The following is a 14507-nucleotide window of genomic DNA, read 5'->3' on the forward strand; positions in this document are numbered from 1 at the left end:
AATACTGCTCCCTATGTACAAGAATATAACTACTATAATACCGCCCCCTATGTACAAGAATATAACTACTATAATACTGCCTCCTATGTACAGGAATATAACTACTATAATACTGCTCCTATGTACAAGAATATAACTACTATAATACTGCCCCCTATGTACAAGAATATAACTACTATAATACTGCCCCCTATGTACAGGAATATAACTACTATAATACTGCCCCCTATGTACAGGAATATAACTACTATAATACTGTCCCCTATGTACAGGAATATAACTACTATAATACTGCCCCCTATGTACAAGAATATAACTACTATAATACTGCCCCTTTGTATAAGAATATAACTACTATAATACTGCCCCCTATGTACAGGAATATAACTACTATAATACTGCCCCCTATGTACAAGAATATAACTACTATAATACTGCCCCCTATGTACAAGAATATAACTACTATAGTACTGGCCCCTATGTACAAGAATATAACTACTATAATACTGCCCCCTATGTACTGGAATATAGCTACTATAATACTGCCCCCTATGTACTGGAATATAACTACTATAATACTGCCCCCTATGTACAAAGATATAACTACTATAATACTGCCCCCTATGTACAAGAATATAACTACCATAATACTGTCCCCTGTGTACAGGAATATAACTACTATAATACTGCCCCTATGTACAAGAATATAACTACTATAATACTTCCACCTATGTACAAGAATATAACTACTATAATACTGCTCCCTATGTACAGGAATATAACTACTATAATACAGCCCCCTATGTACAGGAATATAACTACTATAATACTGCCTCCTATGTACAAGAATATAACTACCATAATACTTCCCCCTATGTACAGGAATATAACTACTATAATACTGCCCCTATGTACAGGAATATAACTACTATAATACTGCCCCCCATGTACAAGAATATAACTACTATAATACTGCCCCTATGTACAGAAATATATAACTACTATAATACTGCCCCCTATGTACAAGAATATAATTACTATAATACTGCCCCCTATGTACAAGAATATAACTACTATAATACTGCCCCCTATCTACAAGAATATAACTACTATAATACTGCCCCTTATGTACAAGAATATAACTACTATAATACTGCCCCCTATGTACAAGAATATAACTACTATAATACTGCCCCTATGTACAGGAATATAACTACTATAATACTGCCCCCTATGTACAAGAATATAACTACTATAATACTGCCCCATATGTACAAGAATATAACTACTATAATACTACCCCTATGTACAAGAATATAACTACTATAATACTGCCCCCTAGGTACAGGAATATAACTACTATAATACTGCCCCCTATGTACAAGAATATAACTACTATAATACTGCCCCCTATGTACAAGAATATAACTACCATAATACTGTCCACTGTGTACAGGAATATAACTACTATAATACTGCCCCTATGTACAAGAATATAACTACTATAATACTTCCACCTATGTACAAGAATATAACTACTATAATACTGCTCCCTATGTACAGGAATATAACTACTATAATACAGCCCCCTATGTACAGGAATATAACTACTATAATACTGCCTCCTATGTACAAGAATATAACTACCATAATACTTCCCCCTATGTACAGGAATATAACTACTATAATACTGCCCCTATGTACAGGAATATAACTACTATAATACTGCCCCCCATGTACAAGAATATAACTACTATAATACTGCCCCTATGTACAGAAATATATAACTACTATAATACTGCCCCCTATGTACAAGAATATAATTACTATAATACTGCCCCCTATGTACAAGAATATAACTACTATAATACTGCCCCCTATCTACAAGAATATAACTACTATAATACTGCCCCTTATGTACAAGAATATAACTACTATAATACTGCCCCCTATGTACAAGAATATAACTACTATAATACTGCCCCTATGTACAGGAATATAACTACTATAATACTGCCCCCTATGTACAAGAATATAACTACTATAATACTGCCCCATATGTACAAGAATATAACTACTATAATACTACCCCTATGTACAAGAATATAACTACTATAATACTGCCCCCTAGGTACAGGAATATAACTACTATAATACTGCCCCCTATGTACAAGAATATAACTACTATAATACTGCCCCCTATGTACAAGAATATAACTACTATAATACTGCCCCTATGTACAGGAATATAACTACTATAATACTGCCCCCTATGTACAAGAATATAACTACTATAATACTGCCCCCTATGTACAAGAATATCACTACTATAATACTGCCCCCTGTGTACAAGAATATCACTACTATAATACTGCCCCCTGTGTACAAGAATATAACTACTATAATACTGCCCCTATGTACAAGAATATAAACACTATAATACTGCCCCCTATGTACAGGAATATAACTACTAGAATGCTGCCCCTATGTACAAGAATATAACTAATATAATACTGCCCCCTATGTACAAGAATATAACTACTATAATACTGCCCCCTATGTACAAGAATATAACTACTATAATACTGCCCCCTATGTACAAGTATATAACTACTATAATACTGCCCCCTATGTACAAGTATATAACTACTATAATACTGCCCCCTATGTACAAGAATATAAGTACTATAATACTGTCCCCTATGTACAGGAATATAACTACTATAATACTACCCCCAATGTACAGGAATATAACTACTATAATACTGCCCCCTATGTACAAGTATATAACTACTATAATACTGCCCCCTATGTACAAGAATATAACTACTATAATACTGCCCCCTATGTACAGGAATATAACTACTATAATAATGTCCCCTATGTACAGGAATATGACTACTATAATACTGCCCCCTATGTACAAGAATATAACTACTATAATACTTCCCCCTATGTACAGGAATATAACTACTATAATACTGCCCCCTATGTACAGGAATATAACTACTATAATACTGCCCCCCATGTACAAGAATATAACTACTATAATACTGCCCCTATGTACAGAAATATATAACTACTATAATACTGCCCCCTATGTACAAGAATATAACTACTATAATACTGCCCTCTATGTACAAGAATATAACTACTATAATACTACCCCCTATGTACAGGAATATAACTACTATAATACTTCCCCCTATGTACAGGAATATAACTACTATAATACTGCCCCCTATGTACAAGAATATAACTACTATAATACTGCCTCCTATGTACAGGGATATAACTACTATAATACTGCCTCCTATGTACAGGAATATAGCTACTATAATACTGCCCCCTATGTACAAGAATATAACTACTATAATACTGCCCCCTATGTACAAGAATATAACTACTATAATACTGCCCCCCTATGTACAAGAATATAACTACTATAATACTGCCCCCTATGTACAAGAATATAATTACTATAATACTGCCCCCTATGTTCAAGAATATAATTACTATAATACTGCCCCCTATGTACAAGAATATAACTACTATAATACTGCCCCCTATCTACAAGAATATAACTACTATAATACTACCCCCTATGTACAGGAATATAACTACTATAATACTGCCCCCTATGTACAAGAATATAACTACTATAGTACTGCCCCCTATGTATAAGAATATAACTACTATAATACTGCCCCCTATGTACAAGAATATAACTACTATAATACTGCCCCCTATGTACAAGAATATAATTACTATAATACTGCCCCCTATGTACAAGAATATAACTACTATAATACTGCCCCCTATGTACAAGAATATAACTACTATAATACTGCCCCTTATGTACAAGAATATAACTACTATAATACTGCCCCCTATGTACAAGAATATAACTACTATAATACTGCCCCTATGTACAGGAATATAACTACTATAATACTGCCCCCTATGTACAAGAATATAACTACTATAATACTGCCCCATATGTACAAGAATATAACTACTATAATACTACCCCTATGTACAAGAATATAACTACTATAATACTGCCCCCTAGGTACAAGAATATAACTACTATAATACTGCCCCCTATGTACAAGAATATAATTACTATAATACTGCCCCCTATGTACAAGAAGATAACTACTATAATACTGCCCCCTATGTACAAGAATATAACTACTATAATACTGCCCCCATGTACAAGAATATAACTACTATAATACTGCCCCCTATGTACAAGAAGATAACTACTATAATACTGCCCCCTATGTACAGGAATATAACTACTATAATACTGCTCCCTGTGTACAAGAATATAACTACTATAATACTGCTCCCTGTGTACAAGAATATAACTACTATAATACTGCCCCCTATGTACAAGAATATAACTACTATAATACTGCCCCATTTGTACAAGAATATAACTACTATAATACTGCCCCCTGTGTACAAGAATATAACTACTATAATACTACCCCCTATGTACAAGAATATAACTACTATAATACTGCCCCCGATGTACAAGAATATAACTACTATAATACTGCCCCTATGTACAAGAATATAACTACTATAATACTGCCCCCTATGTACAGGAATATAACTACTATAATACTGCCCCCTATGTACAAGAATATAACTACTATAATACTGCCCCTATGTACAAGAATATAACTACTATAATACTGCCCCCTATGTACAGGAATATAACTACTATAATACTGCCCCCTATGTACAGGAATATAACTACTATAATACTGTCCCCTATGTACAAAAATATAACTACTATAATACTGCCCCCTATGTACAAGAAGATAACTACTATAATACTGCCCCCTATGTACAAGAATATAACTACTATAATACTGCCCCCATGTACAAGAATATAACTACTATAATACTGCCCCCTATGTACAAGAAGATAACTACTATAATACTGCCCCCTATGTACAGGAATATAACTACTATAATACTGCTCCCTGTGTACAAGAATATAACTACTATAATACTGCTCCCTGTGTACAAGAATATAACTACTATAATACTGCCCCCTATGTACAAGAATATAACTACTATAATACTGCCCCATTTGTACAAGAATATAACTACTATAATACTGCCCCCTGTGTACAAGAATATAACTACTATAATACTACCCCCTATGTACAAGAATATAACTACTATAATACTGCCCCCGATGTACAAGAATATAACTACTATAATACTGCCCCTATGTACAAGAATATAACTACTATAATACTGCCCCCTATGTACAGGAATATAACTACTATAATACTGCCCCCTATGTACAAGAATATAACTACTATAATACTGCCCCTATGTACAAGAATATAACTACTATAATACTGACCCCTATGTACAGGAATATAACTACTATAATACTGCCCCTATGTACAAGAATATAACTACTATAATACTGCCCCCTATGTACAAGAATATAACTACTATAATACTGCCCCCTATGTACAAGAATATAACTACTATAATACTGACCCCTATGTACAGGAATATAACTACTATAATACTGCCCCTATGTACAAGAATATAACTACTATAATACTGCCCCCTATGTACAAGAATATAACTACTATAATACTGCCCCCTATGTACAGGAATATATCTACTATAATACTGCCCCCTATGTACAAGAATATAACTACTATAATACTGCCCCCCATGTACAGGAATAAGGTAGACTTTAGGTGTGTGAGGACTCCAGTATCTGGGCCCACAGAACATTCGGGTCTCTTTATAGGGTTCTGTGATGTACAACGTGTCATAAATATCCGGGGATATTAATGGATTTACAGGTCGTCATATCCAGACTGTCGATGTGTCGGCTCCGTGCTGTCCGGGCTGCGGCTCCTATTCCTGTCGGATCTCTCGGGTTACCGGCTGCTCATTGGGGCGAGACGTTATTTCTGGCGGCTGAATACCAGCGATGTCTATGGCCGTGTTATAGGGGCAGAGATGAAATCTAAGCAGGTCCAAAATATCACAAGAGATTATAACAATATAAAAATACAAGGAATGAAGTGGGGGCATCTAGGGTTACAGCTGTCAGAATAACTATCCCGGGATTGGGGTAAAGTTTAATGGAGGCGGAAAACCCCATTTAAGACTGGAATTAGGCAAACAGAGCCTCCTCTCTGAAGCAGGAGGGGCGACCTAAATCTAGTCCGGATTAAGGGTCCTAGAGTACGTAGAGATCATTTCCCCACAGCCACGATCTTTGTATGAGCTGCAGAGACTTACACTTTATTTAAAATCCAGGATTGTAGCTCCTCCAAGTGCACTGGGGGCTTGTCCTCACACTGCTGTGCTCTGTGCTTTCTGCACCCAGTGTGAGATATTGGGGAACATTTACTTACCCGGTCCAGTCGCGATCCAGCGGCGGGTTCTCCGACGTTGATTCAGGTCCGGCCGGGATTCACTAAGGTACGTGCTGCTGCGCCGAGGTCCGCCGGAGTTCACCTGCTTTTTCTGGTGTATGTGAGTGCTTGATCTTGCGACACAAATGGCTTTTTAAATTCCGCGGTTTGTCCGAATCCTTCGGGTTGTCCAGTGGCCACGCCCCCCGATTTTCTGTCGCGTGAAAGTCGGCGCGATTGCGCCAAAAATCGATCGCGTGCGCCACAATCCCGTGAAATACAGCGCAAAGCGGAAATATTCGGGAAAAACCCGACGGATTCGCGGCTGCGGACCCTTAGTAAATGTGCCCCATTGTCCCTGGAGAGATGTGTAACTAGATGTTTGTGTATTTTGTTGGTAGCAGCAGGACTGTGAAATGTGGGTCTATATTCCTTCATTGTAATTTCTCCTAGCTCTTTCTTTTATGTCCTGACACTGCTTTGCTCCTGGCTCTCTGCACTGAGCAATGAGATGACTTAACAGCGTTTTCTAGAATTCTTTGAGTGTTCTATAAGTGTCACAACAGTCGTCTGGAACCTGCTCCGGCCAATCAGTGGCCTCAGTGAACCAAAGGAAGTCACTTTTTGCTTATGGAAAATCCCTGTAAGGAAACATTTTCCCCTTTCTGATCTTTAGGTGTCCAGTTACAGTTACAGACGATATCTCTGTCCTTGGATTGTGTCTGATATTGACAGTAACATGAAGGGGCTATGCTGCAGTACCATACACAGCCTGTGGCCAAGTGTGGCACTGTTTTTGTAAGAGAGAAGCCATGTTTTCCTCATCTTGTACAACCCCTTCAAAGCTCCTCCTCTCTACTCTGATTTACTTCCGTATTATTCAACCAAAGGCCTGCTACAGCAAAAGAGGACAAAGAGTGTGTGGACAAATTCCAAGTCCAGCAACAATCCTGGAATAAGAGGTCTTATTTGCCACTGCTGCACACAAAACATATTTCTCCCACTTTTTGTACAAGGAACGTGCGACAAAAGTGGAGAGGCATGAGGCGTCTTTCTGCCACCGCCGGTTCGTGGACCAGGACCGGGCCGTTGGAGTTTATCAGCTGGTCCGCGGCGCCGCTGACAGCTAGCTCCGTTGCCTTGCGCCTGGTCAGTGACACGGCTCCCGGTACCGGTGTTCAGTGTGTAGCACTGTATACACTGACGCTCAATGTACACTGCTGCTACTCGCAGAATGTGCTCAGGCAGGAGCAGGGACAAGCAGGTCATGTGTGTCCAGCGCTCCTTCCCCTCCTGCTAGCTGCGAGTTGGAGGGGCTCTGGATGCTAATGGAAAGCTAGATATGACGTCAGGTCATTATAAATGTCATAATTATATGATAAGTATGAACTAAGCTCCACCCCTCCATAACCCCACCCCATATGACCAAAGCCCCGCCCCCACCCCCACCGGACCATGGAAAACTGGTCTAGCTTAAAGCCGGTCCCTGGTGCAAAAAAGGTTGGGGACCTCTGACCTAGAGTACCCATACCCCCAAATATAATATAATACCTCCTTAGTGCCCCCTACACAATATGCTGCCCTCTTCTTGTATAATTCTCGAGGAATTCTGGAAAACCCCTTTAAGTCATCGCAATGCTCAGTGCAGAGAGCCAAGAGGAAAGAAGTGTCAGGACATACCCCCAACAAGTTGAAGAAACTACAATCATGGAATATAGATCCATAGTTCACAGTCCCGCTGCTACTACCAACACATACAAAGGTCTGATTACACATCTCTCCAGGGACAATACCTAACACTAGCTACAGAGTGCACGGTGCACAGCAGTGTGAGGACAATCCCCCAGTGCACTGGGAGAAGCTACAATCCTGGAGTATAAATCCATATTTCACCGTCCTGCTGCTACTAACAACATACACAGAGGTCTGATTACACATCTCTCCAGGGACCCCACTACTGACAATGTTCCCTAGTAAATCATTGACCTCCACTCTTTATCTCATAATCCAGCGATGACGAGTACAACCCCCGATAATCCCCTTCGCTTCCGTGTCAGGCAGCTGCCAGCTCTGTGCCAGCCGCCCAATTAGCAGCACTTCATATGCAGATAGCACAGCGGCCGGACCCTTCTGCAGTCTGGGAGACCCCTTGTGTTACCAGTCCAGGCAGACGGATGACATGGAGGGGGGCGCAGGGGGCAGGGCCGATAATAGTCCAAATATCAAGAGGATGTGAAGTGGATAATGTTTCCTGTGGGTTGGAGAAAAATGTCATCAGACACTGGTGCTACAGAGCCGCCAAAGAATCAGTTAATTGAAATGAGTTTGTGTACTCAAGGAGGTCCTCATGTAAGGAGGGGTGGGTCCTATGTGATCCTTGGTGTCCTAAAAAGTAAGTCTACCAAACTCCACGTGGGAATAGAATAAAAAATTGCATTAAAATTGCATTAAAAATTGCAACTTTTACCATTTATGTGCACAAAGTTTTTACACAGACCAACATCCACATCCACAGCAGCACTCAATAAATACAGTGACACAGTGCAGCACAATATACCTCCCCAGCAGCACTCCATACATACTACAATACAGCACAATATACCTCCCCAGCAGCACTCCATACATACTACAATACAGGACAATATACCTCCCCAGCAGCACTCCATACATACTACAATACAGGACAATATACCTCCCCAGCAGCACTCCATACATACTACAATACAGCACAATATACCTCCCCAGCGGCACTCCATACATACTACAATACAGGACAATATACCTCCCCAGCAGTACTCCATAAATACTACAATACAGGACAATATACCTCCCCAGCAGTACTCCATAAATACTACAATACAGGACAATATACCTCCCCAGCAGCACTCCATAAATACTACAATACAGGACAATATACCTCCCCAGCAGCACTCCATATATACTACAATACAGGACAATATACCTCCCCAGCAGCACTCCATACATACTACAATACAGGACAATATACCTCCCCAGCAGCACTCCATACATACTACAATACAGCACAATATACCTCCCCAGCAGTACTCCATAAATACTACAATACAGGACAATATACCTCCCCAGCAGCACTCCATAAATACTACAATACAGGACAATATACCTCCCCAGCAGCACTCCATAAATACTACAATACAGGACAATATACCTCCCCAGCAGCACTCCATACATACTACAATACAGGACAATATACCTCCCCAGCAGCACTCCATAAATACTACAATACAGGACAATATACCTCCCCAGCAGTACTCCATAAATACTACAATACAGGACAATATACCTCCCCAGCAGCACTCCATAAATACTACAATACAGGACAATATACCTCCCCAGCAGCACTCCATATATACTACAATACAGGACAATATACCTCCCCAGCAGCACTCCATAAATACTACAATACAGGACAATATACCTCCCCAGCAGCACTCCATAAATACTACAATACAGGACAATATACCTCCCCAGCAGTACTCCATAAATACTACAATACAGGACAATATACCTCCCCAGCAGCACTCCATAAATACTACAATACAGGACAATATACCTCCCCAGCAGCACTCCATATATACTACAATACAGGACAATATACCTCCCCAGCAGCACTCCATAAATACTACAATACAGGACAATATACCTCCCCAGCAGCACTCCATAAATACTACAATACAGGACAATATACCTCCCCAGCAGTACTCCATAAATACTACAATACAGGACAATATACCTCCCCAGCAGCACTCCATACATACTACAATACAGGACAATATACCTCCCCAGCAGCACTCCATACATACTACAATACAGCACAATATACCTCCCCAACAGCACTCCATAAATACTACAATACAGCACAATATACCTCCCCAGCAGTACTCCATAAATACTACAATACAGGACAATATACCTCCCCAGCAGCACTCCATAAATACTACAATACAGGACAATATACCTCCCCAGCAGCACTCCATAAATACTACAATACAGGACAATATACCTCCCCAGCGGCACTCCATAAATACTACAATACAGGACAATATACCTCCCCAGCAGCACTCCATACATACTACAATACAGGACAATATACCTCCCCAGCAGCACTCCATAAATACTACAATACAGGACAATATACCTCCCCAGCAGCACTCCATACATACTACAATACAGGACAATATACCTCCCCAGCAGTACTCCATAAATACTACAATACAGGACAATATACCTCCCCAGCAGCACTCCATACATACTACAATACAGGACAATATACCTCCCCAGCAGCACTCCATACATACTACAATACAGCACAATATACCTCCCCAACAGCACTCCATAAATACTACAATACAGCACAATATACCTCCCCAGCAGTACTCCATAAATACTACAATACAGGACAATATACCTCCCCAGCAGCACTCCATAAATACTACAATACAGGACAATATACCTCCCCAGCAGCACTCCATACATACTACAATACAGGACAATATACCTCCCCAGCAGCACTCCATACATACTACAATACAGGACAATATACCTCCCCAGCAGCACTCCATATATACTACAATACAGGACAATATACCTCCCCAGCAGCACTCCATAAATACTACAATACAGGACAATATACCTCCACAGCAGCACTCCATAAATACTACAATACAGGACAATATACCTCCCCAGCAGCACTCCATACATACTACAATACAGGACAATATACCTCCCCAGCAGCACTCCATACATACTACAATACAGCACAATATACCTCCCCAACAGCACTCCATAAATACTACAATACAGCACAATATACCTCCCCAGCAGTACTCCATAAATACTACAATACAGGACAATATACCTCCCCAGCAGCACTCCATAAATACTACAATACAGGACAATATACCTCCCCAGCAGCACTCCATACATACTACAATACAGGACAATATACCTCCCCAGCAGCACTCCATACATACTACAATACAGGACAATATACCTCCCCAGCAGCACTCCATATATACTACAATACAGGACAATATACCTCCCCAGCAGCATTCCATAAATACTACAATACAGGACAATATACCTCCCCAGCAGCACTCCATAAATACTACAATACAGGACAATATACCTCCCCAGCAGCACTCCATAAATACTACAATACAGGACAATATACCTCCCCAGCAGCACTCCATAAATACTACAATACAGGACAATATACCTCCCCAGCAGCACTCCATACATACTACAATACAGGACAATATACCTCCCCAGCAGCACTCCATACATACTACAATACAGGACAATATACCTCCCCAGCAGTACTCCATAAATACTACAATACAGGACAATATACCTCCCCAGCAGCACTCCATAAATACTACAATACAGGACAATATACCTTCCCAGCAGCACTCCATACATACTACAATACAGGACAATATACCTCCCCAGCAGCACTCCATACATACTACAATACAGGACAATATACCTCCCCAGCAGCACTCCATAAATACTACAATACAGGACAATATACCTCCCCCGCAGCACTCCATACATACTACAATACAGGACAATATACCTCCCCAGCAGCACTCCATACATACTACAATACAGCACAATATACCTCCCCAACAGCACTCCATAAATACTACAATACAGCACAATATACCTCCCCAGCAGTACTCCATAAATACTACAATACAGGACAATATACCTCCCCAGCAGCACTCCATAAATACTACAATACAGGACAATATACCTCCCCAGCAGCACTCCATACATACTACAATACAGGACAATATACCTCCCCAGCAGTACTCCATAAATACTACAATACAGGACAATATACCTCCCCAGCAGCACTCCATAAATACTACAATACAGGACAATATACCTCCCCAGCAGCACTCCATATATACTACAATACAGGACAATATACCTCCCCAGCAGCACTCCATAAATACTACAATACAGGACAATATACCTCCCCAGCAGCACTCCATAAATACTACAATACAGGACAATATACCTCCCCAGCAGCACTCCATAAATACTACAATACAGGACAATATACCTCCCCAGCAGCACTCCATAAATACTACAATACAGGACAATATACCTCCCCAGCAGCACTGCATACATACTACAATACAGGACAATATAACTCCCCAGCAGCACTCCATACATACTACAATACAGGACAATATACCTCCCCAGCAGCACTCCATACATACTACAATACAGGACAATATAACTCCCCAGCAGCACTCCATACATACTACAATACAGGACAATATACCTCCCCAGCAGCACTCCATACATACTACAATACAGGACAATATACCTCCCCAGCAGTACTCCATAAATACTACAATACAGGACAATAAACCTCCCCAGCAGCACTCCATATATACTACAATACAGGACAATATACCTCCCCAGCAGCACTCCATACATACTACAATACAGGATCATATACCTCCCCAGCAGTACTCCATAAATACTACAATACAGGACAATATACCTCCCCAGCAGTACTCCATAAATACTACAATACAGGACAATATACCTCCCCAGCAGCACTTCATAAATACCGAACCAAAATACAGGACACTAGATTACCCAGTTACACTCCATAAATATCACCGTGCAGCACAATATATCTCCCCATCAGCACTCAATAGATACAATATCAGAGTACAGCTATACTCCCCTGCAGCACCCTCTAGATTCAGCAGTACAGTGAAGCACAACTACCTTCCACCGCTAAACTCCTCCAGTATTGTTTGATGATAAATCACAAAATACCTTCCCAGAAGCTCCAGATACTTCAGCGCAGCATTACCTGCCACATAGAGGAGAGGAGGTTCTACTCTCTCGAACACTCTGCCGCAGGAGGTTGTTATGGCGGACACTTTGTACATGTTCACGGGAGAGCCCCAGATACCTTTCTAAAGAGCAAAAATATCATGGGTTATGGGGAAAAAACATTTGTTTAATTCTTAAAGTTTGGACCTGATAGAATTTTTTCCGGCCTTACATACTATGATAAAATGTTTGTGATTTTTTACTGTTTATTCTTTTATATCTGTTCTAGGGAAAGGGGATAATTAGAATTTTTAGTTATTTTTACATTTTTAATTAATTTTCCAGCTTTTTTTTCTACTATTTTTCATACCCTCTAGGGCACATAAACCCTAGAGGGTCTGATCGTTCATACCATATGCTGCACTACTACTGTTTTGTAGTATACTACACTTTTATACAGTATTCATTGCAATGAGCCACTGGCGCATTGTAACGAAACTGCAGAAACCAGACAGCCTCCCGTCTGACGAAGACCCGAGACTGTTATGGCAACTATGATACTATGAGAATCTGCCATCACTGCACATTACCGCACAGAGATGACGTCTCACCACACACCGGCCATACTGGATGCACCGCAACCAACCGGCTACAGCCAAACGTAGTGCTGATCACATGACCTGCCCAGGTAGGTGCAGGACATGTGATGTGGACATGTGACCTGCGGCCATCTTCACAGGACTGATTAAAGGGCCAGCAGCATACCTTTTTCTGCTAAGAGGAGCAAAATGTAACAACTAATTATGATACCATCTTTGTTCCGATCGTCGCTCCCTGTGATGTCATCAGGGGCGGTGATTGGTTTACCATAACAGGCTCAGGTCTTCGTCAGACGGGAGGCTGTCTGGTTTCTGCAGTTTCGTTACAATGAGCCAGTGGCTTATTGCAATTAATACTGTATAAAAGTGCAATATACTACAATACAGTAGTAGTGCAGCATATGGTATGAACGATCAGACCCTCTAGGGTTTATGTGCCCTAGAGGGTCTGAAAAATAGTTAAAAAAAAACTGAAAAATTAATTACAAATGTAAAAATAACTAAAAATTCTAATCACCCCCTTTCCCTAGAACAGATATAAAAGTAATAAACAGTAAAAAATCAGAAACACAATGGGGCAAATTTACTTAACTGGTCCTGTCGCGATCCCCGGTTCGGACGGTCCGACGAGGATGAAGTCCGGCGCGAT

General features: G+C 40.2%; 1 protein-coding gene across 1 annotated transcript in view; it reads left to right on the plus strand.

The window, feature by feature from the left end:
* COL22A1 (collagen type XXII alpha 1 chain) overlaps positions 1-14507 on the plus strand; it is a 315022-nt gene that overhangs the window by 60049 nt on the left and 240466 nt on the right. The gene's annotated exons all lie outside the window — the stretch shown is intronic.

This window comes from Engystomops pustulosus, chromosome 5, assembly GCF_040894005.1.
Source record: "Engystomops pustulosus chromosome 5, aEngPut4.maternal, whole genome shotgun sequence".
Classification (NCBI taxonomy): Eukaryota; Metazoa; Chordata; class Amphibia; order Anura; family Leptodactylidae; genus Engystomops; species Engystomops pustulosus.